This window comes from Cheilinus undulatus, linkage group 17 (assembly GCF_018320785.1).
Source record: "Cheilinus undulatus linkage group 17, ASM1832078v1, whole genome shotgun sequence".
NCBI classification, from domain to species: Eukaryota; Metazoa; Chordata; class Actinopteri; order Labriformes; family Labridae; genus Cheilinus; species Cheilinus undulatus.
This window is the reverse complement of record NC_054881.1, coordinates 9,058,221-9,084,895: the sequence shown is the minus strand read 5'-3', so window position 1 is coordinate 9,084,895 and position 26,675 is coordinate 9,058,221. Positions and strand designations below refer to the sequence as shown.

General features: G+C 40.1%; 1 protein-coding gene across 1 annotated transcript in view; it reads right to left on the bottom strand.

Annotated features, from left to right (window-relative positions):
* Positions 1–16,810, bottom strand: part of lhfpl2a (LHFPL tetraspan subfamily member 2a) — a 77,539-nt gene extending 60,729 nt beyond the window's left edge. Inside the window, exon 1 of the mRNA XM_041810236.1 lies at positions 16,600–16,810. The gene's annotated coding sequence lies outside the window, so the exon portion shown is untranslated. The remainder of the gene's footprint in view (positions 1–16,599) is intronic.
* Positions 16,811–26,675: the final 9,865 nt, after the last annotated feature.

The following is a 26,675-nucleotide window of genomic DNA, read 5'->3' as shown; positions in this document are numbered from 1 at the left end:
TAGAGATGATGATGTGACGGTTTGAGCCCTCATCGATCTCATCCAAGGTTACGAATACTGCACCTGCAGAGAGTCAGATGAGATTTCCCTGGTTTCTTTTTAACACAAATAAAATGCGATAAATATAAAAATAATTCATGCTTATCATCAAAAAAGGGAATCTTCATATAGAAGTTAAAGAGCAGTCTTTTGTTGAATGATGCATGGGTCTCTAGGATAGTAGAAACTGAACACAATCATATTTTTGAATTGGTCAATGAGAACTGAAAGATGGCATTTTATGTAAAAAAAAAAACAAGAACTCATTTGTTTATAAGAAGGGGTAAACTTATGTTATTAGTAGGCCCAGACAAAGTTATAATCGTGGTGTTGTGCCTGGTCTTTGTGAGTACTGAGGCCATGTGCAACTGTGAGCACATAAAGCCCTGGTTTTGGTCGTGGGTAAACGTTTCAGTTGCACAGTGAATGCTGAGATTACCACCACCATTAAAGAGTCGGATGCATTCAGTCTGAGCAGGGGCAAGGATAAAACATATCCCCCTTTGGGATCAAATTTATAATCAGAGGATGAGATATCAGAAGCAGAAGGAGGGAAATCACACCCTGCGAACCACTTTGATGGCACACTTGAAGGTGGGCTGGTTTTGCTTTGGGCAATGCCCCAGAGCAGGACTTTTCCTGGCACAGCTTGGTGTAGCCCAGCGCAGACAAACTGGTGATGGAAAAGGAAATCAGCATGGCTTGGTTTAGATCAGCCAAAAGTCATAGTGGAGAAGCCCCAGCTGTTAATGCCCCAGAGTGGCTCAGCCCTGACTCGAACCCTATCAAACATCTCTGGAGACCTGAAAACGGATCGTCCACTCATGGCCCCCACCCAACCTGACTGAGTTTGTGAGGACTGGCAAAGAAGAATGGCAATAATCCTCCAATCTGAAAGAGAGCTGGCTCAAAAATGCAGGAAACCTAACTGTGGAAGATGGGGTGAAATTCTGGTGGAGAATGGAGAAAACATTTTCTTGAGAGAAGAAAACTCCATGTAGTACACTCAGTTCCCCAAAAAATGGAGAAAACATGCTGCTGTGTTTAACGATGAACTTCCTCTAGAGAAAACTCGATGACAAGCAATAAACAGTTCTCTTTAAATGGAAGAAATGAACTTAAGGATTCCCCCTAAACAGAGAAAACGTGATGAAGTTCCTCCTTCAGGATCCTTCAAACGGAAAAAACAAAAGGCAAAGCACCAAAGCAGGCTTTAAAATAAGCAAAATACAGTGTAGTCACCTGTAAAGTTCCCTAGAAACAGATTGTGTGATTAAGTGCTCTTTAAGGCTCCTTCCAGCGAATGAAGTGATGAAGAGTTCTCCTGAAGGCTGTTCCAGCCAAGAAAAAAGGGGATTTCTAACCATGTATTGAAGCTGTTTTCGGCCCTACCATATGCTGTCTGATCCCGTCTTTTCTGCCCTCGCCCCCTCATTCAGCTTCTGTCCCCAACTACCCCCATATGGAGGGCCAGGTATTTTCACATGTATCCACTTTGGGGAGCGTTTACCAAAAAATCTGTCTGTTCAGAGATCAAAAATGTCAGCTCAGTGTTGAAAGAAAGTCAAATCAGAGGAAAAAACGGTGCTTTCCAAACAATATCAGTGAGGACAGAATGATGGATGAAGGTCAGAGGTAGCTATTAAAAAAGTGGAACCCCTCAGAGTGAGTGATCTCTGGAGTGGGGGGGCTTGTCAAAGGGAAGTCACGACGCTGGAGAACTGAGGGAAAAGGGGGGGAGAGGGTAGCTCCAGACGGCTGCCCCTGGGAGATGGATCACAGATGTCTGACCCAGGGACGCTCCACTTAAACAAAAGCTCTACCTTCTTTCTTTTCTATAATCGCTTTAAACTCTCCTTTCTTCTTCTTTGTCTCACCCTTGTTTTGCTCTTTGCCTGCTCTTTGTCTCCTACGCTATCATTATTGCCCTCTATGATTCACTTTCCGTGTGCCTGTGTTTACTCCACAGTGTCCTTGCAATGAGGGGCGGCGTAATCTCCATCTTTAGATGACAAATACCACTGTTAGCTGCTGAGGGCCGCCCTAAATGACAACAACAAACAAAGACTCATTCCCTGAATTCTTTTTTCCCCCTCTAAAGCAGCCCTCAAGTTTTATAAAGGCTTTGAAGAGACAAAACAAAGGTCAAGAGTTGGGCTAGGCAACATATTTAAATCAGTTCATTTCAAATGGGTTACAGGGTATGACAATGCTGTTTATGGCGATAAAATGTATGTTTAATTTGATTGCAAAAATATTTATATGCCAGGGGTCATGCTCAGTAAAAGTTAGTGGATCAATAGATCAGGCTATCAAGGTAGGAGAACGGCTCTACAACTTCCACCATTCAGAGGCACAGATTTGATGGTTCATCCAAGGCGTCCCTAAAAGCCTGGATCTTTGTTTGTTTGTCCCAGGAGATGCTCAGTCCCAGAGTTTCAGCCCCTATGAGGACATCTATAGTCCCTCTAAGGATCACAGCATCAGCAAAATCCAGACTTGGACATCACCAAATCACACTTCACACTTTGTTGCCACATTCAGCTCTCACTTTAAATTTAAGTGAGGAGCAAAGAGAGTCCCTGCTTGTACTCTAGCTTGAAAAGAAAGAGAGCTGAGACAGATTCCTGAAAAGAATGTTGGATAGAAAATATAGTCATATGGAACCACTCTGGTTTAGAATTTGGACTTGGAGCAATGCTAGGTAAATGGAATTTGTTACATGGTAGGGCTCCAATATTGAAATTTCTGTACTTTTTATCGAATATGGTACAGTACCAGAATTCATGGGCATTGGACCCATGGTAGATTGGTGGTTTTTAAAGTCACCTATTTGGACCCCCTCACTTTGGGGCACAACCTGGTCACATCCTGTGCTTTCGGTCAAATCCGATCCACTTTCAATAAAATGATTAAACTGATGAGACTCCATGCCACATTTTCACTTCCACCCTGTAATCCATTCCACTTTTTCAATGAGCAAACACCTGATTTAGAGAGACTCCATGTCTGGTTATCACTGCTACCTGTAGCCCAATACCGGCACTCAGCAGAAACACACAGAGCACAAAAAGTTATCTGGGTGTTAAAATGTCACCACAAGTGTGACATTTATCTAAGGGTGCTTTCACACCAATCAGACCAAACAGCTCTGCTTTAAAGAACCCGTTTTCCTGGATAGTCTGGTTCATTTGACTCTGGTCTGCTTAAAAACGGGGGTCCCAGTTCGCTTCCAAACAAACTTTATTGTTTGAGATGTGAAAGCAACTAACTTGTGAACCAAAGGCAGAGCATGACATAAAGCATCATGATTTTTGGATTTATCCATGTGATTTAAAGCCTAAATACATGTCAGTACATTGCTCAGCATCTGTGTAGCCATATCAACACGTTGTAGTCTCTTGCTCACATTTCCTCACCTTTTTCTCCTGTACTTATTGGCTGCTCGTAATTCCTTAAAGAAAAAGCAGAAATCCAAAGACAGCATAAATCTGTTTTTTCACAGTTTATGTGGGGAAAAAAAAAGACTAGCCGAAGGAGACGGATCTCCGGTTTCATTTTCTTCTACATCTCCCTTTCATCTTCATCGCTCTTTGCTTGGGACAACAGCGCCACAAATGTAAAATGGCTTTACATTATCCAGACGATTTGGTTTGTTTGACCAAGTTCAATGTGAGCACGAATCAAACCGCACAAAAGTGAAACAATGACGCAATTTGAGCCCCGAACCAAACTGAGTCCCCTGGACTATCAGGTGTGAAAACGACCTAAATGTTGGTAATGAACTCAAATGTTGCTTACAGCCTTGCTTTTGTTCACTAAAATAGTCTCTGCAGCCTCATTGTTCGGTTAGCAAAGGTTAATGCTAACATCAGCAGGATACTCAAACTGCAGGAAATCTGATAAAAAATCTTGTGCTGGAAGACCCCGAGAACCCCCCTTGAATTGTCAATCCACTTTTTTGATGCTTTTGACACCAACGAAAGCATTTCCTGCCGTTCTAATCATTGGTCAAATGTTGAAAGTGACCAGTAGAAAAATATGTCAGCTGGGAGGATTTAAAAGTTTTACACGAATCTCCACAAGATGGCAGTTTTAGCAAGGTAGGCAGATACTGTAACGGCTCCACGATGAACAGAACGCTGAACCAACAAACTCACTAAACCTGCATGCTAAAGCTGCTGTGACTTTGGAGACTTCTCTGGTACAAAACATCCAGATTAGCAAACAAGCTAGCTGGCTAGCCCGCTAGCAGGATGATGACAGGTTACATTAACTGTAGCATTAGCAAACCATGCCACATCTTTATCATCCCCACACAAAAACCTGACAGGCATATTGGAAACTGTGAGCTCCAAAATAACAAATCCATGATGCTTAAGTTATTTGGTTTCTTATTTGTGTGCTTTTAATACTACTTAATAGCTAAAAAGCTTACAAAAGGACAACTAACTTATGTTACATGTCACTAATTTCTCAATCTTGGGTGTCGAGGACTTCTATTTTTGTTGCTGGTTTCAGCATTGTTTGATATCTGCTAGAATCATATTAAAGTTTTAGTTCTGGTATTATGACAACTATTTCTTATTTCTTTTGAAAAAAATGAAAAAAAGTATTGTGTATCACCATTCAGCTAAAAAAATATTGGGGTATGATTTTCAGTCCAGAAAGACCTGCTTTAGTCCAGGTCCAGCTGGAGAGAAATAAGACACAGTAGCACTTTTATTTTGAAAATCTAACCACAGATAGCACCAGAATCATCCAAAATGCAGCAACATGTTGTTCCCAGGGTTGCTTTTCTTGTAAAATAAATCTAATTTAAACAGTTACGAGGTTAGGAGTTCAACATTAAAGGCTTTTTCAAACCGGAGCCTTCTCGATGCTGATTGTACCTGAGATTGAATTAAACAAGAAGCATCTGCTAATGGGAAAAACCAGCCTGACCAGTAACGCTTTAATTCAATAAAGCCTTTTCATATCAAAGCTGGAGCTCTGGGGTTTATCGTTTGATGTTTTTAAGTCTTCAAAAATCAAGCCTGACCATGTTTTCGGTTGAATAAAATCTCTTGATTTAACCGTGACAGTTGGAAATAGATAAAAACAACAGGCTGATTTTCCTGTGCCTGTGTTTAGGAGGTTTGTCTGTGTGGTCCCACAGGTGCTGTAACACAATCCCAACCTAGTTTTAGTGGAGTAGTCACCCTCACCTGGAGTCCTCACCCTACAAATCAATTCACAGCTGCACAGAGCGTTAAGCAGACCTCTGCTCAGTCACCGTGGTGGAGATTAGAGGGTCAGATGCTCCTGACGCTCGACACTCGATTCTTATCAGCATTTAAAGGTCCAGGGGTGTCGATTCAGCAAGATCTAAGCATGGGAAATACTCTAAAGAAGGTTTTCCTGAGCACAAAAGTCCTGAAAGTTAACATCAACCTAAACTGCATGATTATGAGAGGAGAGAGCCTGAGAGACAGAGCAGCCGTTACAAACGGGGGCAAACGTTCAACTGCTGTGAATACAGTTAGTAACGTGAGCAGGATTAGGTCACTCCATTGACCTGCTTTTTATTTTATCATGAGTCACTTCTATTAAAACTGCGTCTGCCAAGGCAGGATGCAGAGAAAAACAGAGCGAGCCTTATACAAATGGGTCGTGCTGCTGTGCTCTGGCTGCTGTGTGCAGTGGTGATAATGACCGGCGACAGTCTGCCAGTCCAAACAAAAATAGGGTTTCCATGGTGCTGCTGAAACCTGGACCTAAACATGGGGATTTAAACCTGCGGTTTGAGCAACACAAGGTCGACCGGCTGGAGGATTTCTGAGTTGTTTGGACATCTTACAGTAAATGTGAGTAAGAGAGGGAGCTGCTAGAAAGCTTAACTGGTATCAAACGGCTTATCAGGAGAATATTTCGAGTAAATGGTGAAACCACAGTGACCTGATCTAAAGTTTCACAGTGTGACAGATGGTGGCTACAGTCATTTATAAACAAACACAGTGAATTTAGGCTGCCTTCAGCTACTGTCTCTTCTTAACTCAAGAGCACTTGTTTTGGACTATTTTTGCCCTCCAAAAGTAGCTACCCTAAAAACAAGAAGAGGCAGAAATACAGCACGTTTGTATTGTCAGTCATGCAGGTCAAAGAGCATTATACATCGGGATTTCAAGCCTGTGTTAAAAAATGATAGGTAACTAGTTTAGCTAACTCGTAAATCTCCTGCCGGCTAATTTGATGAACAAATTTAACTGTTTAACCAAGCGCATCCCTGGCACAGACATCCAGAGGGATCTGGGAGTAGAACGGCTGCTCCTTCATCTCAGAAGGAGCCAGCTGAGGTAGTTCAGGCATCTGATTAGGAATCCTCCTGGTCGCCTCCCTGTGGAGGTCTTCTGGGCTCACCCAACCGGGAGACCACGGGGTAGACCCAGGACTCACTGGAGGGATTATCTGGCCAGGGAATGCCTCCGAATACCCAAGGAAGAGCTGGAATTTGTCAGTGGGGAGGGATGTCTGGGATGACTTGCTAAGCCTGCTACCACTACGACCCGGCCCCAGATAAGCGGACAAGAATGAATCTCTTCAGTTTTACACTTTGTTGGTGGGTCCTTTGGTTGGAAGCACTGGTCTAAGACAGGCCATGATGTACAGGTAGCCAGCGACATAAACAAAAACGAATGAATTTGCTACTTAACCTTTTGCTGCTCCTATAAAATTCACCTAAAATACCTAAGAACGTCAGAGCAAACTGTGACCAAAAACCAAGGTAAGTACTGAACGATATTGTTGCATCCCTTATGCAAACCGTGAAGTTTAAAGAGAAGTTGCACATGCGACATAGCTTCATTTTCTTTGTCTTAAACCAGAGACCAGACATCATGACATCAAGTACAAGCACAATGAGCAATCTGGTGTAATCTCCTTCATACGGCTTAAAGCCGTTTCCATGACCTAAGCCAAACTGAACATATGATACCTCCTTATCACACATTACACAGACTGCCTGTTGTAGCTGGTCGTAACCTTTCATCATTAGAATACAGCTGTACGGATTACTGAGTCCAAACTTGACTCCGGTCCAAGATTAATCAACACTCAAGCATGCCTGATACAGTATTAGCTGGTTAAAAAAGGAAAGGAGGAAAACAGGAGGCACAGCGGTGGCTGAGAGACATAAACTGAAGTGAATGTTGAACACAACCGGCAGAGTTTAATGAGCCCGCAGTTGCTCTGGGACTAGATTAAGTGCTGGAGGCCGTGCAGCTGCAGAACCCACCGTCCGTCTGCCGTGCATTCCCCTGAGACTGACCCCCAGCCCACCACAAAGGAACAAAAACCCACTGCAGATTCTTTCTCCTCATTTCACCCGACAGGAGGGGTCCGGCAACCCCCTCCCTGCTCTCCACAAGTCATTCACTTCTTTGGATGTCTCTTTCTTTCTTCCTCCTCTCCACACAGGCAGCTTTCAAAAGAAAGAGAGGACAAGTATAGGTGGAGGGCTTTGTTATTGTGAAGACCCCACCCTGCTGGTTTTTCCCGTAAACAGCAGGCTGTAAGAGCTGCTGGAGGTAGGTGTACCCCCAGGAGAGGCTCATCTCAGGGCGCCACAGGGGGGCCCCGAGGACAGGGAGAGTCGGGGGATAAAAGAGCGAACAAGGGAGTGGAGAATAGCAGGGGACAGGAGAGAGAAGGGTGATTAGCTCCATGCTGCCTAATCTAATCAGTGTGCATGACTGCCCTACAGCGTAGCATGGAGGAGAGAGGTTTGGTCAAGTTTCAGAGAGCTCTGGAGGGTCCTTTCAGAGCTAGAACAGAAACCGAGGCCACACAGAAAGGTTAGAATGAAAACACTGCCGGACACTGTCACATTTCACATGGATATGAGCTGGATGGACCCTATTAGCGCTACTTATAACTTTTAAAACATCAGTGGCTCACTGCAAGTGTAAACAAAAAGCAAAAAAGGCAGATTCAAAGGGAAATTAAAAGGCAGATGAGAGCTTGTCGTTAAAAAGAAAGGAAAAAGAAAATGAAAATGAAATGATACTTCTAGCTGACCTAATTTTGGTCACATTGGTTTGTTATGATAGGTGACCAAGAATCTGATGGTCTCTCTGAGCTCCAGAGATCCTATGTGGACATGGGACAAAGTTCCAGTGGCTAGACATGACAGCCTGCTTGGAGTTTGCAAAAAAAGCACCTGAAGGACTCTCAGACTGAGATACAAGATTCTCTGGTCTGGTGAAACCAAGACTGAGCTGTTTGGCCTCAATTCTAAACGGAAACCAGGCACTGCACATCACCTGCCCAATAACGCAGCAGTGAAGCATGGTGGTGGCAGCATCATGCTGTGGGGGTGTTTCTCAGCAGCAGGGACTGGAAGACTGGTCAGAGTTGAGGGGGAGCTGAAAGTACAGAGATATCCTCAATAAAATCTTGTTCCACAGTGTTCAGGACCACAGACTGGGCCAAAGGTTCACCTTTCAACATGACAACAACCCTGAGCATACAGCCAAGACAACACAGGATTGGCTTGGGGACAAATTTGTGAATGTTGTCCCGACAAGAGCCATGACTTGGACCCTGCTGACCATCTTTGGAGTAAGGCTGAACAATCTGGGAAAATAATCTGATTGAGAATATCAAATGAGTTGTTTCTAAGAACAAATGTCCATTTAGTATTTTCTAGATCAAAATAGTGCTAAACCAAGCTGTTCCTACTAGCTGCTATCAATGCTATCAGTTCACTGTTGTTTACATCAGATTATGGCAGCAAGGCAGTAGTCATTAAATAGATATTTCAGTATTTTTGAAGTTGGGCCATATGAGGTATGTAGCAGTAGAAGTGGCATTAGCCTCCAGCGATTCAGTGAGCATTGCTCCTTTAAGAATGGCTCACAGGTTGTACCTGCCAGGAAGCTAGGCTATACAGTGTAAGAGATGGGTACAGTTTCTCCCTGGAAGTTAGCGAGTTTTTGGTTAAATAATTTTTGTTTCACAATGCAAGAGCACATAACCAGTAGCCAAAGCTTGCATTGCAAAATAGTGACAAAAACACAGATGCTTTCTGGGTAAAAAAAAGGCTTCAAAAGTTTCACTAGTGTGTACATGAGCCAATATTGTTTTTTGGCCCATTTTCACCAAAAACACACTGGAGGCTAATGCAAATACCTACTGCTGCATACCTCATACAGGCCCACTTTAAAAATACAGAAATATTCCTTTAAGAACAGCTACAGGGACTACAATTGGCAAGCTGCAGTACAGTCTAGACCTAGAATTTCATCCTGAACTGATAAGAAAATATTAAGAATCAGTTTCATTGACTCATAATTCTGTTGCCAACCACCAAAGGATCCAAATTCAACCATGTAGCCAGTTCAGTCAGGACCACTTTGTCAAGAAACGCACATGATTTGCAGTTTATACATTTTCTCTTTATCTGAAGTTATTAATTTGCTGTCATTGCTATTATTTATATTTGGTGATGTGGCTGTTCTGGAATCACCACGAGCCTATGTGGAAAGCATCAAGTAGAAACAGCACACGCTCCTGCTCTTCCTGTGCCTACAAGGAAAGCCTGCCCCAAAGCAGAGCAGGCATTAGTGGCAACAGAATGACACTGATTAAGTCAGATAAAGTATAAAGGAGAGGCCGGGGTGGAGGAGGATGCAAATAGAAGCATAGCTAGGCTAGAGCAGTTTAAATATGGTAGCATGAGTGCAATTAGCCAGTAGTGTGCTTAGAGTGAATCTGCTGGCTGTCAGCTGATGAGGGCTTGCGTGAGATCAGGTGATCTCAAATATATGGCGATACTTACTGTTAAGTCTAAGCAGCTAACCGCTATTAGCCTAGACTGCAGCACTAGTGGCTATCATAATATTCCACTACCCCGACAAAAGCAATGTGTAACTATGTTAAGTGCAAGCATAAGGCTGGTGGTGCTAGCACTGCTAACATTAGCCACGCACAACAAACCAATGTCATTTTTACCTGCAGGCACTCATCCCATGTTTAGCCACGTTGGACAATGTCTGCCTACTTTTGTCTGCTTTCGGAGTGTTTTCTTGCCCGGAACATCCCTGGTTGAAAAAAGAATATTTTTATATGAAATAGGAACAGCCCTGAAACAAAAAAATGGTTCTGAATGTCAAAGAACAAAGCCTTTAGGACACCACAATCCTCTTAATATAAAGACTGTGACAGAGAATTTTCCAGTACTGGTGTAAGTCCAATCTCTGAAGCAGCTCAATAAAAGAGAAACAATCTCGGACACACGGCTGCTTTTAATTCACTCAGCAATACTGCTTTTAGAAGCTTGGAATGGAAAACCTCATAACGTAATGTGACCCACTTTAGATTTGTCTGTGTTTTTAAGAGTCTTCCTTGCATTACATCAATTTTATAGCCAAATAAACAATCTTAAGGCTAACAAGCATAAAAAAATCTCCTGTTATGTGTTGGTTTCATTAGAGCGCTTCCTTGGATGCTTCTGTTGAAAGTTTTATTGACTGCACCCAGTGAGAAACAAAAGAATATTGTGGAGTGAAATAATGACCAAGAAAAAAGCACTCGTCATTAAAAACACGTGAATGCTGCAGCTTTGTGCACAAGTGCAACAATCACACTAGTTTGAATGCATATGCAAGGAAAGCAGCCTTGTTATCAGGCTCATCTATGCTAGAAACAGGGCTTTTCTGCCACAAACTGTATTCCAGATGTTAGTCCCAGCCTGCTGGAGTCGTCTGGTTTAACCTCTGACACAGAAGCAGCCGTTCATTTAGTGGATTTCACACTCTGGTCATGGTGACACCACAATCCTGGCTTCAGTTTCAAGCACACACTGATAGTGCCCAGGTCTGATTTCCATCGTTCAGTTATATTTACACTCATAAAAGCGAGTGTTTGTTTAGGACCTAAAGTCGGGAGAAGATGTAAATCAAATCCTCCACTGAAAATAGTCCTCATTCCAGGAGAATTTCTCTGGCCATTCCCACAAACTAAAGCCAACTAAAGACAAAATTACTTAAACATAACACAAAAGATAATTTGTTCTGCATGCACAGCTATTTTTTAGTTTTATCCTCTGAAACATGCCTGAAAAGTATGGACAGCATATGCAAAAAGAAGGCTGGTAGTATTTATAACAGTTTAGCCATTCAGTTAAGGAGAAAAAAAACATAAAAGAAGTTTCCCCAAGCATCTGTGCTGCCAGACAGCCAAAAGAGAGAAAAAAGTGCATTTGTGCCTTTCTTGTGGCCTAAAACAGAGGAATAAAGTGTTCAGCAGGGTCGTAATAAATGAGCCCCATGCTTTTTAATGGGCCGAACACGGAGCCCTGAGGAACCACGTGCACTAGCTGGCATAGGAGCTTAAACCAACCGGCAATTCCCTGACCAGTGCAATGCACCACCGTCTTTTATGCAAGTCACTTTTCCAGAGATGACCTAAGCATCATTAAACATCGGAAAGATCAATTGCATGCTTTTAAATAAGAAACAAATTGCAGCGAAATGGTTCAAGCTAATTACAGAATGTAGACTCACGACCGAGACCACACAGTGGCTGCACCAGCGCCACTGTGCAGCTGCTTATAAAGTGACTACAATGCATTTAAATGCAACAGTTTAGTTGCCCAGGAACCTTTTTGAATCTGCTATACATGAGACACTTGTCCCCAACGGAAAAGATCCGGGCCCAGGGAGCACAACTGTGCCCTTAAGTTAACTGTGCTGATGGGCAGCAAAAAGGCAGGGTTGTCAAGAGAGAACCTTTCTTTGCTTATGTTTCATTTGGTCAGCCTCCATAACTTTAGGATGGCTTAACATTGCTGATGCTACCTACCCTAGCAAGTGGCCTCCAGTGGCCAAGCTTATGTAATAGGGTTGTCAAATTTTTTGATACCAAGTGTTTTAACACAGTAGTGTCTGTTATTTTGCCCATAGATAGTGTCAGAAAGTACCAACGCCCTAAAAAAGAACATGCATTTAAGAGAAAAAGTCCACTGGAATTAATTTATCTATCAAAAAGTAAACACCAGCATAAACCGGGCATTCCTGGTAGCCAAAAACATGCCATAAGCCAATATTGGGCAACCTGACACGCAAGACAGACTGTTGGATATATTGCACATTCATCTGGGAAAGTTCCCATAAAAAGCGCTTGGTGAGGGCAGGACTTAAAAAAAAAAAAAACTTGTAACATGGTTGGAATAATGTTCTGTCTGTCATATTCATGACAGGTCAATTAGAGCAACAGAGGAATGGTGCAAAAGCATCTTCTCTGCCAAGAAAAGCTTTTGGCGTGGCTCTTTGCTCTCGTTTAATAGAGAAATTTGGTCAAGGTTTAAATAAACTGTCATGATTCTATAGGTAAATCAAAACTAATTACTACACCGGTGTTAGCCATTGCTGTCGGCTTCCAGTACAACTTAAATCTGCCAGTAGCTATGGCCTCATTCTTCTCTAACGGCACTGATTGGTCAGAACTGTGAACTGATGATTGGAGCTTTACAAGATGGATTTGCATGATGACAGACATGGAGTCTGGCCAATTCATCTGCTTTGCAAGGTTAAAAAATTAGGTGCCCAGGATTTCTATTCTTGTTGATGTGTTGATATGGTTCCATTTTTACGTCTATGACATCTGATTAACATTGAGACAACCCTAGATTATATTTTTTAAAAAGCGGCCAAATAATCTGGATATTTAAACTAGCAGCTGAAGTCCAGAGGCATCTATTTTCATTTGAGAACTGGCTTTGCTAGGCTGGAAAAAAAGAAACGATAAAAGCTATTGTGACATGGAGCTAATATATTAGAAAGAGCATACTGCACGTGGAAAAACAGTTCATATGGGTGTGATCTTTTCCAACCACAATGAATCAGTGGCTGAGGTTTGGAACGACAACAGTACATCCCTCATGAACACTGTTTCTATTAAAACACTGCAATAAGGGCCATCACTCATGGAAAATAAATCTGTGTTTGAGGGAAAACACAAAAAGCATAAGCAAAGTAAAGCTGTCTTTATGCAGAATAAACTAGTGCATTCCTGACTTTCGTTACACCGTGGTCCGAGGACTTTAAATAAAAAAGGTCCATGCCCTCAGGGGACCCTTTCTCTCTCACTCATAAACACAGGAGGGGTTTACAGGTGGCACCAGTTCTCAGGTTCACTGTTGAAACACAAAACAAGACAAGAATCTGTGTTGCACTTTGTCAGGACCGCTGACACTTTCTCTTTAAGTGACAATAGAGACAGCAACTTTACACCTGCAGTATGTGCTCAGGGACAGAGATAAACACAGTGAAAGGATCGGGTGTTCAGGGTTAATGATGCTCTGAAAGGAGCTCTGATGGGACATAAAACAGAGCTGGGACACTGGTGATATAGATTCCTGTTTTCTATTGGCAGAAAGTTAACTCAAAGGTACAATAAGGAGAACTGTTGCATGACAAAGAATCTTTTTTTGTTGTTGAGTACTCAAAGTACCCACATTTTTATGTTTGTACTAGGATATATCTTGTCATTGCAGACATGAAATCTTAAATATTTCTGGTAGTTACATTACAAACTGCAACATAAGTAAGGGAAAAATGTTGCTCAAGTTTGCCGTTCTGTTGCTGTACCTCCTTTTGCTTCTTACTTACAATGGACCATGATTTCCTCCCCCAAATGCTACTTAGCAGTGTGATTTTTATGCCAGTTCCTGGTCCCATTGCCTCATTTCCTGTTAGTTTGTGCACAAGAAAACATGGGAAATGAAACCCAGCACATCATGTTGAGATTGGAGTTGATAAATACTGAGCAGCAGTCAGTTATACTGTAGCAAAGGAGTAAGAAAGAGGAGAGACTAGAAGCACTGCTGCTGAATCAGCTGAAAGAAAAGCTTTTGCGCCGCTGAAAGAGACATATGTGTGAGGAAATGCAGGGCTGATGCTGGCGAGTAGACATGACTTGTTGTATTGACATCTTCAGCCAGTTAGCCAGATGACAGAGTAGCAGCCATCAGTGCTTCCTAGCAGACCAATCATGGGACCTATGGTTAGCATCATTTCAATATGTAGCTGCATTTTTGCAAAGGTGCATGTCAACATAGATTTAGGGCTACCTGAACCTATAGTGAATGCTACTTCTACAACACAGAAATATAAATCAGGCTACAATGTGGCCCTACTAAACGTTTCCAAGTTGAGTGAAGTTCTGCTCAGCTCCATTCACCACCCCTGTTTACTTCCTGTAAAGAATTGAGGAGACATTTCAACAATGCACTCTATAAGGTGTATTTACAAAACAGTAAACCACCATTATTGTTAGGGAAGTACAATATTACCAGCATGATATATATATATATATATATAAGCTTAAAAGGTGAATTATCTGCATCAGCAGATATGAAAATTTTGTCTGTATTTACATATTTTGGCTATAAACCTGCCTTTATCATACTGACCATATGAACTAAAAAGTTGGTACAATAGGTGGACTCAAACTGCTTTTGAAGCCAATCCGGGGCAGCTTCCATATTGAATTGGAACCTGGCCCACCCACTAAGCTTGACTTCCTGTAAGGTAGCTAGCTATCATTCTGGTTGACAGATAGGTAGCTTCTGCCTGTCAAGCTATCTGTCAATCAAATGAGACACGCCAATCAGTGCGCAGGTAGAGTTTTCCCAAATATAATTGAAACGATTGTGGTACAAAAATATTCACCCCCCTGTACAGTGAGAGCACATGAAGACATTTGCTAATGAGACACGTTTGGTCTTTTGAACCAGGCTGTAAACCAGTTTATTTCTTGTGTAAAAAACAGCTTTTTAACAGGTGTCCAGATGGGACTTCCGCTGCTCCTGCAGCCAGCCTTAAGTGGACACTCGCTGTATTGCAATTTTATGCACTTCCATATCAGCTTCAATTTTCGGGAATAATGGGTCACAGAGCTCTTTCCCGTGAGTTGCAAATGTTTAATTGAAAAAATAAAATAAACCAAAAAGTCTATTTAAAACTTCAAAACAGGATTGTTTTAAAGAGGCTTTGTTCTCTTTAATTGTCACATTTTGCACTTGAAGAGGTCCGAACTGTACAATTTTTCATTAAATAAACCTGATTGGTTGAAAAATATCAGGAATTTGTGTTGCCATTTCTCATTGGGGAGTTTATGGTGGGTCCTGAAGCCTGTTTTAAGGACTGAAATTTGTTGATTTGTTCATAGTAAAACTTTAAACAGAGGGTTTTAAGAAATAAGATTTTTAGGTCTAAACTATATTCAAACATCAGTGTGGGCTTTGAATTTATTTGTAAACATCAGCAAATCAGATATTGCCAAATATCTATTATCATACATTCTTAGTTTTTGTTTCATTGACAAATTTCTCATATTGGGGTAGAAAAGCTGTCAAAAAGTGGCTTTGTGTGTAGCTCAAGGTGCAAAGCAGGAAAGCCACTTTTAACAGCTTTTCTCCCTCATCATGTGAAATCATCAGTGAAACAAAAAGGGTGATTTACTGTTTAGAAAATATGCCTTAGTGGGTGCGGTTTCTATCAAAAACAGTCCTTAATTCAAATAACAAGGAAGCAACAGAGTTCTGGCAGCTGATGGGCACTTTTCTATGTTAACTGGGCACTCCTGGTGGAGGATTTTACACGTCTGTTGATTTATTTCACAATAAATTACAGGTTTAAGCTACTTTATTTGAGGATATGTAGCTGGTCTTTGTTTTATGTGAGTCACCTTTATACATTTGGGTTTGAAGCTACTGATCTGGGAAAACAAGACTTTTTTATTAATCAGTTTGAACTCTTGAGCTATTGTGATCCCTATATTCTGGACAAAGTCAGAAGTGTTTTTATAAATGTTCTAGATGGGTCTAATCATCATTCATAACAATTTAAGGGGGTAGGAATTAACAATAATTAGAAATAAGAAGAGGATAAGAAAATTATTGATTCAAAAAGTTGGAATTGATGTAAAACTATGAATAAAATGCAGTTTTTTCTGGGTTGGTATAAGTCTAGGTCGATTAATTGATTAACAACGATGCAACTACAAAGTCGATTAAACCCCGAATCAATGACAGAAACGCTCATATTGCCTTTACTGACTTAAATCTAAATAAAATGATTGTTTTTAGCATTTTTATGACTTGAGTCGACGTAGAAACCAGTTTCCGTCTCGAAATTGATCCCTCCTGGAGCTGTCAGTTGTTTAAAAGACGTTTAGGAACACTTTTATGACTTAAAAGTGCAAAAATGGCGCAAATAAAAGGCAAATAGCCATTGCTGAGAGCCACACTGGCTGGTTTTCACATAAACCAGGGTCGTAATGCCCTGCTGCCTCGCCTGGCAAAGCATCAGTCTGCTCGGCTTCCCTGCCACGAGTTTCCCCTCTCTGCTCCGGGAGAAAATACCACAGAAACATGTGTAAAAACTTTACTGAAAGTCTCAATAACTGTGGCTGAAATGTCTTTACTTAGGCGTATATCACATGAGAATAAAATGCATTGTTACTGTAGAGAGTATGTTTTAAAAGACGGTGACTTTTTCTTCAAATTGAGCTACTTACGTGTAAAGCTGCTGGTGGTGCAGATTTGAAGCGTCGTCTCTGATATCCTTAAAAGTTGGAGTATCTCTCTCTGTCTTCGTGCTGTTAAAGTTTGTCCTTTTGGTTCCTTTTTCCTCTTAGTGTGTCCTCTTCATCCTCCACGTTTCTCTCAGACCACAGAAGAAGAAGAATGAATGGCTCCGTGCTGCCCTGCTGCCTCTGCCCGGCCAGACTGCTGTTAGGATGGGAGTGACTGCTCCGTCTGCTCCCTCCCCCCATCCACCAATCACCGTCCACCAATCACCGCCGCTCTCAACTCACAACAAACTGCTGACCATCAATTATTTAGTTCACTTCAGTGATGCAGAAGAAGGTGTTGGAGGCTGAAAGATCCAATAAAACAGCAAGACGAAACAATTCAGTCTCAAATTAAAGCTCGCCACTATTTTGCATTGCAGCTTTTGGCTACCGGTTATGTTGCACAATAGTGACAAAAACACAGAGGCTTTCTGAGTATAAAATAACATGCTTCAAAAAATTTTTTTTGATAGTGCCTACGCTTGATTAAAGATTGTTTTGTGGCCCATTTTTACCCAAAAACTAGCTAAATTAAGGAGAAAAGAGTCAAGCTCAGTACATGTCAACAAACGTGTCACTAAGCATCCAAGGGCAAGCTGGATGGCATCATTTTTGTTTGGGCCTTTTTCACCCCTGATATTACGCCCAGACCTCTTGTTGTTTTAAGCTCCTTAGGATATCCACAGCATGATCAGGGGCTTGTGGCAACCCTACTGCCTGTCTGGACAATATCAGCAGTTATATATTGACAAGAAAGGGTTAAAAGAGGCAAAAATTGGAAAAAGTGACAAAAATTGGTTGAGAAAGGGGAAAAAGGGCAAAATGGGTGAGAAGGAGGTGAAAAGCAGTTATAAAGTGGCAAAAGTTGGTAACAGAGTGGCAAAAAATGGGTTACAAGAGGCAAAATTGAAAAAAAGTTGCAAAAATGTATTAAGATGTGCAAACAAGGGGGAATAAAGGGGGTAAAGTGGTGAAATCTGGCTATATAGTGGCAAGAACTGGTTAAAAGAGGTAAACATTGGCTAAAGGCTTCATTAATAAGTTAAGAAATGCAATCAAGGGCAAAAATGGATGGAAAAAGTAGCAAAAAATTGGTTTAAAAAAGTGGCAAAAATTGGTAAAAAATTGGCAAAAAAGTGGTGGAAAGTGGTTGGAGAGTAGCAGAAATGGGTTTTCAAGAGGCAAAATTTGCTCAAAGTGGCAAAAAAATGATTAAGATAGACAAGTGCAAAAATGGGCAGGAAAGTGGTGAAACATATAGCTGCATAAAAGGTTAAAAGGGGCAAAAATTTGATAAAAGCATCACAAATTGGTAAAGATAGGCAAACATGGGAAAAATGTGTGAAAAAGTTGTGAAAAGTGGTTAAAAGGTGGCAAAAATGGGTTACAAGAGGCAAAAATTGGATAAAAGCAGCAAAAATCAATCAAGATAGGCATACAAGGGCAAAAATTGGTGGAAAAGTGGTGAAATGCAGTTATATAGTGGCATGAAAGGGTTCAAAGATGAAAACATGAGATAAAGGCATCAAAAATTGGTGAAGAAAGGCAATCGAGGACAGAAATGGGTGAAAAGTGGTGAAAAGCAGCTAAAAAGTGAAATCAATTGGTGAAAAGTGGCTAAAATTGGCAAACAAATGGTGAAAAGTGGGCGCAGAGTGGCCAAAATGTGTCAAAAGATGCTAAAATTGGTCAAAATGGCAAATTGAGTTACAAATGGAAAAAGTGGTAAAAAATGACAGAAATAGTGATCAAGAGGTGCTAAAGAGTGGCCCAAATAAGTAATTTGAACATCAGAACCCAATAAGAGCTTGACACACTTTTCAGCTCCTAAATCAGATAACTGTTAGCCAGGATGCTAGCACCAATGCTACTGAGCCAACACACAAAATCACAACAAGGGAGGGCCCTTCCACTGGGTTTTTCAATTTTTTGTATTCAACAAGAGACATTGTTAATGTCCTTGTTATTAGAGGAGGGATTTGTGCCAATTGTAGAGTGTGTAGAATTATCAGGAGGCAGAGACTGTCTTGTTGACTTATCACATGACAGATGTACTGATGACTAACTTCTCAGCGGCACCTCATTGACAACTTGTCTTCCTCATTTTGTCACACGACAGCAAATAAACCTTTTGGGGCTTCTTCTGTGGTGGGGGGGGGGTCACAAAGATAAGGCCATCTTTTATACAGTGCATGACTCCCAATAAAGCCATTAATGTCTGAATGACTTATACTTTCCTTTTAACGAGCAGTAAATGTTCTTTCTGGTTTAAGTACCACTTTTGTTCTTAATTGATTCCTCATGATGCGAACAGTTACATTATATTAGTGCGCTGTACTGTAAATCCAAACCACATCTTCTTAATTGCTTTCAATCAGTGTATTAAGATTAAAATCTAAACAGGAAAAAACATGTAATGTGGAATTTTGTGAGAGTTTAAAGTCAGTTCAGATCTCAGAAGAAAGCTAAACTTGTAGCTGAAACAGCATTAATAGTAGGAAATAATGATTTATTAGGAAGTTTTAGCACACAATGCTTTACTCTGACTCTTCAAGTCATTCAGAGTCACAGTGATCCCAGGACGTGGATGGATAACATCAGGGCTGTTATTATTGACAATGACTGCAGAGCGGTTTGGCCTGAAACTCCCCGAGCGAGTCATGAGACTTCCCTTTTTGTTTTCACTCCATTCAAGTCCCATTTGACCGGGCGAGGAGCTCAAATAAGAGGGCACCAAGGTCCTGGCACCAGTTTGTCCCCTCCTAGTCACAACAGTCTCAAAATAGTCCATTCAGACTTGTTCTGTGTCGTGCAAAGCATAAATGGACGTACAAAAGTTGTTGTTTTGAACTGTTCCTGCTCTCAGAATGAGCCAGCTTCTTCTGTGGACATGGATTTCTGCAGCAAAAAAAGACTGGAGGCTTGGGAATTGGAGATGAACATGCATAGACATTTGTCTGGCAATAATGCTAAGTATGTCTGATGTCTGCTGTGCAGCCTATAGACATAGATATGTCAGACCTGAATAGATGGAGCCTTCAGAATGTGAGCAATCTGCATCGGCTGCTGTTAGTCGAGCGTCTTTGGTTCAGCTGTTAGCCTCTTGGTAAAGGTTAAGACACAGATTTAGAGGGAATGTGACATGCAGACTACCATAATGTTCATGTAATACTGTGTGAATGTTGTCTTTGCAGGGGGAGGGTCAATCAGAGATGCAGAGACAGCAACTGCTGCAAATGAGCAGCTTGAGTTGTTGAATATGCTCCACTGAAAGAGAGAAAAAAATACATGAATTTGTTGCCACTGTTTTGAACACAAATGATCATGGTTGCCATGATGGAAATATTGACTCCTCTAACCTTTAAGATTATACAGAACAAGAAACACTGAAGACTGACAAAAAAACAAAGGATACAATACGATACAATAGAGGATGAGGCAATATGGCCAAAGGCAATATAGTAGGTTATGAAACAATTTGATACAAGGCGAGATGGCACATAACAGTAGAATAAAATACAATAGGATAAGACCTGAAACAATAAAATATAATATGATAAAATAGGAAACAATAGAATAAAATAGAATAGGATAGGATACGATTTGGTCCAATACAATGTTATACAATATGATACAGTATGGAATGATACCATACGATATGTGATGATATGGTACAGTGTGGCACAATCAATCCGAGACAACAGAACACTATACATTATTATACAATATGATACAATATGGTATGCTATGGCACAATACAATACAATATGATTTGAGATGACAGGAAATGATACAATATGATTTGATACGATACCATATGATGATACCATATGATGGGATTTGAAACGATACAATGTGCTACAATAAGAAACAATCATACAATGCGATACCATACAATGGGATATGAAACGACACAATATGCTACGATACGATAGGATGATACAATACGATACAATACAATGGGATACAAATTGATACAATATGATTTGATACGATACCATATGATGATACGATATGATCGATACATTGGGATAAGAAACAATGCAATATGATTCGATATGATACAATATGATAATACGATCGATACAATGGGATACGAGTCGATACGATATGATTTGATACGATACCATATGATGATACGATATGATTCATTGGTATACGAAATGATACAATATGATTCAATACGATATGATATGATGATACGATCGATACAATTGGATACTAATTGATACAATATGATTTGATACAATACAATACCATATGATCATACAAAATGATCGGTACATTGGGATATGAAATGATACAATATGCTATGATACAATACAATACGATACAATGGGATAAGAACCATACAATATGATTCGATACAGAAACATGATGATACGATACAATTCATTGGTATACAAAAGATACAATATGATTGGATATGATACGATATGACGATACGATACGATTCACTGATATACAAAATGACACAATGTGATTCAATATGATGATACAATATAATACATTACAATGGCATTAGAAATGACACAATATGATTCGATATGATGATACAATATAATACATTACAATGGCATTAGAAATGACACAATATGATTCAATATGATGATACAATATAATACATTACAATGGCATTAGAAATGACACAATATGATTCAATATGATGATACAATATAATACATTACAATGGCATTAGAAATGACACAATATGATTCGATATGATACAATATGATAATACGATCGATACAATGGGATACGAGTCGATACGATATGATTTGATACGATACCATATGATGATACGATATGATTCATTGGTATACGAAATGATACAATATGATTCGATACGATATGATATGATGATACGATCGATACAATTGGATACTAATTGATACAATATGATTTGATACAATACAATACCATATGATCATACAAAATGATCGGTACATTGGGATATGAAATGATACAATATGCTATGATACAATACAATACGATACAATGGGATAAGAACCATACAATATGATTCGATACAGAAACATGATGATACGATACAATTCATTGGTATACAAAAGATACAATATGATTGGATATGATACGATATGATGATACGATACGATTCACTGATATACAAAATGACACAATATGATTCAATATGATGATACAATATAATACATTACAATGGCATTAGAAATGACACAATATGATTCAATATGATGATACAATATAATACATTACAATGGCATTAGAAATGACACAATATGATTCGATATGATGATACAATATAATACATTACAATGGCATTAGAAATGACACAATATGATTCAATATGATGATACAATATAATACATTACAATGGCATTAGAAATGATACAATATGATTCGATATGATTTGATACATCACGATACAATACATTACGGTACAATACGATACAATGCATTGGGATATCAAACAGTACAGTAATACAATATGATACGATACGTTAAGATACAATACAATTTGTTAAGAGACGACAGGATGCGGCATGATATGGTACTATACGAAACAATATGATGTGATACCATATGAAACAACAGGCTTGTGTAGGATAGGATAGGGTACAATACAATACAGTAGGGTACAGCACCGTGTGATACCAGATGATATGTTTTACAGGGATACAATACAAGGTGATGCGATACGATATAAACGACAGAATAAAATAAATACAATACATACAACATTGAAGTTTGCTTCAATGAGTTTCAACTGGGACTGGTGCTTTGTGTTACATGAGCACACTCTGCTGGAGGCCGTGGACAAAGAATTGAACCCCTTTTAATGTAGCCAGTCTGCCCCATGCTGTTCCTGTGGTGGGCTGATTTGAAATAAGCTCCTCTAAATACTTCAAAATAAACTTTTTTTCCTACTTAAAAGTACTATTCATGTACTTTTTGTGAGAGTTTAAAGGAGGGGACAAACTGGTGCCATTCATGTTTTGTTTTATTGAGTAATTTATGGTGCCATGCCATCATGCTTTTCCAACTAAAACTGCACTTTCACTATTGATGAAGCTTGTTAACCATCAGCTAGCTAAACTGTTTCTGTCTCGGCAATGACAGAATAATTGCAGCATTGGTGCCAAAAGTGAAAGTAAATAATTGTTCCACATATTCTGCCATATAGGAGCACACGACAAAGAAACAGTGCCATTAATTTCTCTTCATTTGTCATCAATTAGAGTAACACTTCATGTGATTGCAGCTATTTCCCTGCTCTGCGGTGGTCTGCCTGTTGTGAGAGGCTTTTGGGGATTTTTTTTTCATTGTTAGGTGTGATGAGCTGTTGGGTTTCCCCCCTTTCAAGGCTCAAGGTTCAACACATTCCTGGCTGCACTGGTCAGTTTGATTTTAATCTGTTTTCACAGGCAGGCAGCTCAGACAGACACAATCTTGTTTGGAATTCCTGCCTCACTTCACTTTAAGACTCTTCAGTGTCTCCTCGAGGACATACCAGAGGGGAATCAAGGGTGGCAGCCTTTTTTTTTCTGTTTCCTACATATGCTCATCATCCAAACATGTAAGGCTATCATGCTTTATCACTGTCATATCTCTCAGGGTCATCACACCAGAGGCTCTGATGGCACACATAGCTCTGTCACAGCTGAAAAAACAAAAGACCATGAGGGGGCAACGTCACAGCCGGCCAATCACAGCGCTGATTCAGAGTCAAAGCACAGCAGACTTCACAGGGGCCAAGTCAGAGAGCAGGATTAAGTGTGAAAGACACACCAAGACCACTTTGAAAAGTACGAGGAGGAGACGAGTTCTGACACCACCGCTTCACAAGGGGGGGGTGAGGATGGAATAACTCGTCAGGAGGGGCAGCTCACCACAAGCGGGGTATGAAAAGTGCAAAAGTGGTCTGAGAAAGCCTGGGATGCTTCACAAGCAGTGGCAACATCTAATTAAAGGAGCGATCCCATCGTGCTGAAGTGCTGAGTTTGGATTGTAGAGTAAACTAACAGAACAAACGAGTGACAAATTTACAGCCTAAGGAGCGCTTTCTCAGAAACATCAAATAATCATGTGGGATTCTGGGAAGCTGCCATTACCAAAATCCCAGTTCAGATTACATTTAACCACCTCTTTGGTTGAATTTTTCTTTTTTTCAATGCACAGATTCTGTCTGGCATGTTTCCATGCAGTCACATGCTTGAAAACAGAATCATTTGTTCTTTAAGTGCACGAAAATACATCACAAAATGTAGGTAAGAGTTTACATTTTAAACAAGTGAGTGGCATTGCAGTGTTGCCTTTGGGAGGCCATATGGGTGAACTGCTACCAGATAAATAATTCAGTCTATAGTGTCCCAAATTCTCCAAAGAAGACTCTTTCAGGAACTTTAAGATAATTTTGATTTTGGTAGATGAAGAGGGAGTGTGGAGGTGGTGTTGAGAGATGCAGGCCCAGAAGAGGAGTAGACTTCTGAGAAGCTGGATCGGGAACCGGCATGGAGGAGGAGACTGAGGAATGCAGAACGAGATGAGCAGTAGACCTGTGAGGATTTGGACTAGATGCTGATTAACTGAATGGAGGTGGCTGGGGTGGAGGAGGGTGGCAGTGTCCGCAGACAACAACTGAAAGAGAGAATGACAGATTTCAAATCTGACTGGTGCATGATGATTGGTCAAAGATGTGATCACTTCATCCTAAAGTCCTAGTGTATGTTTGTGCAATGTTTGATGAAAATCCTTGAAAGCATTCTTTAGCCGTCACTCTCTTAAACAAGGGATGAGCATGCGGCATTGTGACCTTTACATTTGACCTTGAAGTGTAATCAGTTCATCCTTGAGTCACAGTGGACATTTGTGCAAAGTTTAAAGGAAATCTTTTAACCTCCCAAGTCCCAAGCTTTTGTCTGGAATGCATTTTTAGTTTCTTCCACTTATTTAGGACAAGTGCAACCTGATAAATACAATATGTATAAAACCAACACCATATCTTTGTACAGGAAGTAGTTTTCACCAAAAAATCATGTCTGCAGTGATGACAATAGACCTGTCTTAAATTATTGGGATAATTATTGCTAGAAATTTTCCAGCAAGTCCCCTGAAATTCAAAAGCAAATTCCCCCAAATTAACAAAGAAAAAAAGAAATTTCCCAAAACGGTTGAACATTTTTGGCAAATTTCCAAACAAATTCCCACAATTTCCATGAAAATTCAGGGGAAAATCTAAGGGAAATTCCTCCTAAATATTCCAATTAAAAAATTTCAACACAAAACTGTACCCAAAAATGCCATGAAAATTCCTGGAAATTTTCCATCAAGTCTCCTGAAAGTCAAAAGCAAATTCCCCCAAATTAACAAATACATTTCCCCCAAAACTGCTGAAAAATTTCTGAAGGAAATGCCCCCCAGATATTCCAATTAAATCCAAAAAAATGCAAATAAACTCCCTAAATTCCCATGAAAGCACCTAAAAATTTAAAGCACCCCCCAAAACACCCCCTCAAAACAAACTCTCCAGATTATAAACATATATGCCCCCAAAATGTCATGAAAATTTGAAAGTAATTCTTTCAACATTCCAGGCAAATTCCTTTAATTTTATATTAATCTAGGCAAAGATTTCTAAAACTCTAACAGCAGAATGTATTGCTATGTTGTAGGAGAGCCAAAATGTAATGTCTTCATATGAATATGCAGGGTCTCAGGAGGTTAAAGTGCTTTTAAGATGTCAAACTCACAACCAAGGGATAGACATGAGGTCCCATGGCCTTAACCTTTGACCTGTGAAAATTCAACTGTAATGAGCACATCCCTGAGTCATGGTGGACATTGGTGCAAAGTTTGTAGAAAATCTCTCCAACATTTCTTGAGCTATTACCCTAACAAAAGGATGACCATGAGGCTCAATGACTGTGACCCTAGACCTAAAAAAAAATCATCAGTCAGGAGAATTCTCAATATTTGTCATAGCATTCATGCATCGGCTCACCCCAACACCTTGTAGAAATTTCACTGGAGGACTGGTAGAAAAAGTTTTGGAGAAAAAGTTTGGTCTGTTTGCATTCAAACATGCAGCTCACCAGGAAAAATCTACATGAGTACAGCTAAAGCAGAAAAACTGTTTTCCAGTGAAACCTGTATTGTTGTTTTCCTTGCTCAGCTGTCAATCAATTCACGTGACAGGTTAAGGGTCACAGCCCACATTAGGACGGGCCCACCAGCTCTCTGCAGGGAGCGCTTCCTGTGTCAGTCTGTGTGCTGCTGCTTGTGGGAGGTCAATCACAAAGGGGTCAACGGTCAGAGAGGGTGTATGTACGGAGGAAATTAGTTTCTCCTGCTTAGTTCCAAACATGTAAATCATCTCTCTGAAGGAATTCAATATTTACTCCTCAGTAAGTTGGACTTCTATGATGTGATGACATGACCTTGATGAGATGTGATATAAATAAAAAAGAAAAGCTGAAGTAAAGACACATAACATAATTCTCAGTCTAAATCCCCTTAGTCAGAACAGAGCAGGCAGGAGAGAGCTGTAGCTGAAGACATAACATCAGGGATGCCTGAAGTGCTCGAGAAATTCCAGAAATTTTCAGCCTGGAAAACAGAAATACACTATAAGAACCATTTAGCAGCTACTTGTTAACAAAAGGGCAACTGTAAACAAAACAAGTCACCCAAAAAGCAGTTACTAAGTGGCTCAAGTCAGAGAAACACCACTAAAAGAGCAAAAACATAAAAGAAATGCCTTCAAATTACATACAGATAACTTGTTTCCAGACACTTAAGTAAAATTAGCTTGGTGCATTGCCAGATATTATACTTACTGCAGGAAATTATGGACTTTTTCAACTTTCATCTTTAAAGCAAGATGTTTAATATTTGTAATGACGTTTTCAAAGAGGAAATGGTCATTTTCAATTTCAATCAATTTTGTAACATATCAAAACCTCTTATCAGAATGAACATACATGCTGTATTTTTGTTTGTACAATCAATTTAAAGCAAAATAATCACCCAATTCTTGACCC